This window comes from Ovis aries, chromosome 20 (assembly GCF_016772045.2).
Source record: "Ovis aries strain OAR_USU_Benz2616 breed Rambouillet chromosome 20, ARS-UI_Ramb_v3.0, whole genome shotgun sequence".
NCBI classification, from domain to species: domain Eukaryota; kingdom Metazoa; phylum Chordata; class Mammalia; order Artiodactyla; family Bovidae; genus Ovis; species Ovis aries.
The window spans coordinates 29,725,965-29,730,524 of record NC_056073.1 but is presented as its reverse complement, the minus strand read 5'-3'; the positions used below and the strand labels follow the sequence as shown (position 1 = coordinate 29,730,524).

The following is a 4,560-nucleotide window of genomic DNA, read 5'->3' as shown; positions in this document are numbered from 1 at the left end:
TTTGATCATGATTGCACCTACAGGAATCTACATGTAAAAAAAAAATTACATGGAACTCTATATATACGTTGTACCAATGTCGGTTTCCCAGCTTTTAAATTGTATTATAGTTATATAATGTATAACCATTGGGGAAAAGGTCAAAGGTAACCAAGACCTCTCTACACTATCTTTAAACCTTTCTGTTAATCTGCAACTATTTCAAAATAAAAAGTTTTTTTAAAGGACTTGAATAGAAAAAGAACTAGAGAACGAGAAAAAGAGGGACAGAGAAACACAAAGCAAAACAAAAATGGTAACAAGAGAGAGGAGAGAAGAAGCTGCTCAAAAGGCTAGAAGGTTCCTGTTCGCTCATGACATACAGACTCCAGATCTCCCTTCTATGGGCACACTGAATCTGCAATTATACACAGAAAACTGCTTCTAAAAAGAAATGTAGAAAAGCTGGGTGAATCCTACACACAGAAAAACCCCACACTAAAATCATTAGGAGATAAAAAGTAAATCATTAAAAGATGCAGACACAAAATCTCTACCTAAACCCCACCCTTGGATCCACATATACAATCAGGAAGGAATCACCACTGCCAGTTTCTCCCTGAGAAACAAAGTCTCCCACATCTGGGACCCTCACTTTGAAGACTTACACCTAAGACATGGGCCTCCAAAACATACCTCTGAAAGTCAATGTAGTTTGTGTCCATGAAATCCATGAGACTATAATGAACTAAGAAACAGGCTCACCCAGACTCACTGAGGCTATCTCTCCAGGGCACAGCACACAGACACAGACTGAAACCTCCAGCTTCTCCCTGAAAGAAGCCTATTTCCTTATCTTAAAAGCTAAGACTTCTAACACATATCTAGGGGTCAACTGCAATCCTCGCCAAAACCTGAGAAGCCAACAGGTGCCATCATCATGCCCTCCCTCTGTCCCACCCCAGGTCACCGGTGTCTCTGTGAAAAGAGTTTGTGCACACATATGGCAGCCCAGAGGTTGTGATTGCTGCCAGAGGGCACACTCCTTGATCACCTGGTTCAGTGGCCTGCATTCCTGGGTCCAACAGGACAGTAGCAAAAAAAGAAACAGGCTGTAACTAGCTACCTGCACCTGCCCACCCAGGGCTCAATGTGGAGGGAACAGAGAGAAACACCCATCTCCCAGTCTTCTCCTGAAAGAGGTATAATTGCATGTTTGAAAAGTTATTGCCTCGGGTTCAGTCAGATCGCCTACGATGGCAACAATTACCTTGTCCTGAATGAGGACTTGTGCTTCTGGACCACAGTGGACACGGCGGCTCAGATCTCCAAGCTCAAGCCTGAGCAGGGCAGTGCTGTGGGGAACAGTAGGAACTACCTGGATGGGGACTGCGGAGGGTGGCTCCACAGACACCTGGAGAACGGGAAGGACACGCTGCTGTGCCCAGGTATGAGGGGCACGGGGCCTCCCTGATCCCCGCTAGGGCTGATCCTAGCTTTACACAAGAAGAAGAAAATGGGGTCAATGTGGAAACAGTGCCCCAATTCCTGTCAGCAGAGGGAAGAATCCACCCAGGTTTTCATATTCTGTACAAGAGAGTGACTCACCAGTGGCCCCACTTCTCTGAAGGACAATTAAGGAATCCAGTCTCTTTGGGGAAGAAGCAGGAACCCATCCCTGAGATAACTGGTCAGCGGTGCCCCTTCCCCCTGGGTGCCATTTTGTGAACCATGACTGTCTCTCAGGGCCAGTTCTCACCCTAAGAACATGTTTGGAGGCCTGACCCAGCTTTTCTGAGTCATTCGGCCTCCACCCAAGTCAGGACCATTACTTTGTATTCACTCCCTTACATAGTGCCTCCTACCTTGGCTCTCACCCTGACTCCAGAACTTTCCAATGACTCAGGAACATGCCCAGACCTCCAAGTCCAGGCTGGTGTCTAGTGTTTGTGCTGCTTTTTTCAAACTCATTGTCCTGTTTATTCTCAGGATGGTCACAGGATGCTGCTTCAGGGACCCATGAAGTAACACTAAATGGGAATTTTCTGATTCATCCTCCATAGACCCTCCAAAGAAACATGTGATCCAGCACCCCATCTCTGACCGTGAGGTCCCCCTGAGGTGCTGGGCCCTGGGCGTCTACCCTGAAGAGATCTCACTGACCTGGCAGCGTGACACGGAGGACCAGACCCACTACACGGAGCTTGTGGAGACAAGACCTTCAGGGAATGGAAGCTTCAAGTTGTGGGCAGCCCTAGTGGTCCCTTCTGGAGAGGAGCAGCACAAGGGGCTTCAAGAGACCCTCATGCTGAGATGGGGTAAGGAGGAGGCTGGGGTGGAGCTTCTTCTCAAATAAAGCTGAAGCCTTTCTGGACCCCTTCATCAAGGTCTGGACTCAAACCTGAGGTCTGGGCCCCTTCTCTTTCCTCCACAGAACCTCCTCAGCTCACCGTCCCCAACACAGAATCATTGTTAGCCTGGTTCTACTCGTGGTCACTGGAGCTGAGATCTGGAGGAAGAAGCGCTCAGGTAGGGAAGGGATGGGGGCATCTGAGTTTTGTCTCACTGGGAGTTTCAAACCCAGGTAAATGCTTACCTGCCTAATTATTGGGAAGTACCCTCCACATACACATGTGGAGTCTGAGCTGATGCTAACACTGACCCTTTTGTAAAGTACATGTGAAATGAAAGACAGATTATTCACTTTTTAATTTCAGTTGGGGGCCTGTCTCTCAACATGTGACAATCAGAGGGGAGGGTCCCTGCTGAGGATAGACTTCCAGAAGGGCAGTTGGCCCAGTCCCCTCAACAGCACCTTTCTTCATTCTCCTGATTTTGTCCTGGATTTTGGTCACAGTTCCCAAAAGTTCTGTGGGGTCCAGGACTAGGGAGTTCCTCTAGGATCTCATGATTCAGTCTTCTCTATGGCCTCTCACTTGATGTTTGCTTCTTGCAGGTGAAAAAGGAGGGAGCTACACTCTGGCTGCAAGTAGGTACAGAGGGGATGTGATTCCTGAGACCCTTGCCAGGGTGCAGGCAAGAGGCCATGGGGGGCTCACCTTCCTCAAAACTCCTTCTCTAGTTTCTCTCCTGTGGGTTCTGACCACATCATGTTCCACACGGATGTCTGGAGGAAGTTCTCTCTGGGCAGGGAAGTCTCCTGTGCAAATGCACAAGGGCAGGAAAGTGTCTGCATTCAAGGAAGAGCCAGAAGGCAGGTGTGGCTGGCCTAATTAGTAACTGAGATTAGATCCCATGTTTTGCCAGATCACACAGACCTAGATATTAGAAGGGTGTTAATGTTGTCTGAGTAAGATGTGGATTCGTAAGATGGTGTAAACAGAAGACAATCCATTGTGACTCCCCTTTAGAAGCATCAGTCTGGTTGCTGTACATAATTAGGAGGTGAAGGGTGAGTGATGCACTAAAGGAAACTGTAGGAAATAGTGCAGTGACCGGGCTGGAGTTGCTGGTCTAGACAGCATCTAGACAGTCGGGAGTAGAGCCTGAGAATCTACATTCATAACAAGTTTAATGCTGATGCTGCTGGCTTTCAGATCACAGATTTAGTAGTGAGAATATAGACCAGGATTCCCACATGGCTGTGCATCAGCCTCCCCTGTAGGACTTGTTCATAAGGGATTCCTGGACTCTGTGCCCAACACTCTTAGATGTTTGGTCTAGGAGGAGACCTGAGTATTTTGTAAGAAACCTGACAAGCAGTCCTGATGCTCAGTCAGGTTTGGATCCACTGGGGCTTGTGATCAGAGAGTGATCGGGATGGGGAAGGGCTTAAATCTACATTAATGGGAAGAAAAAGTTAAGACATTTTCTGGGAGATACATGTTTTCTCTTCCAAGCAGGATAAGCAGCTGGACATTTTAGAAAGTAGTCTGATATCATAAAGTCTCTGAGTTGCTAAGAGAGCGGATCTAAATGTTCTCAGCACAAAAAGGAAATGGTAATTATGTGACATCATACAGGTGTAAGCTAAAGTTGTGGTGCTGATCATTGTGGTGCTGATCATTTTGCAATAGAGAAAAGTATCAAATCACAGGTTGTACACTTACTCAATGTTTTATGTCAATCATATCTCAATAAAGCACAGGAAAAAATCTCTGAAAGTTTCCCTACATGATAGCCTTATGAAGTTCTTCATGGGAAGAAAAAGGATTTCAATTTGGTGCAAAGGAAAGAAAGAGAGTGAGATCTGTGGTTTTATTTTATTTCAGGAAAAGTCACAGAACAGCCTGAGGATTCACAGCCAGCTCAGCATCCACAGTCTCTCCCAGGTGGGGAACCACCTGGGAACTACTGCCCCTGCACGGGGAGCAGAAGCCTCTGTTCACAAAACAGACACTCCCTGAGCTGGAGGATGGACTCTGGTGCTAACCCTGCTGTCTCTGCTGCCCCTGGCAACTCAATGACACTACTGCCATTTACGCTGTGCAGGTCAAAACCTTCAGCGTGGTGTCAGCCTCTCTGTCTCAGTTCACTTTAGTTCATCGCTCAGTCGTGTCTGACTCTTTGTGACCCAATGGACTGCAGCATGCCAGGCTTCCCTGTTCATCATCAACTCCC

The 4,560-nt window shown here is 47.3% G+C and overlaps 1 pseudogene; it reads left to right on the top strand.

The window, feature by feature from the left end:
* Positions 1 to 1,129: 1,129 nt before the first annotated feature.
* Positions 1,130 to 4,346, top strand: LOC105603935 (BOLA class I histocompatibility antigen, alpha chain BL3-7-like; annotated as a pseudogene).
* The last annotated feature ends 214 nt before the right edge of the window (positions 4,347 to 4,560 follow it).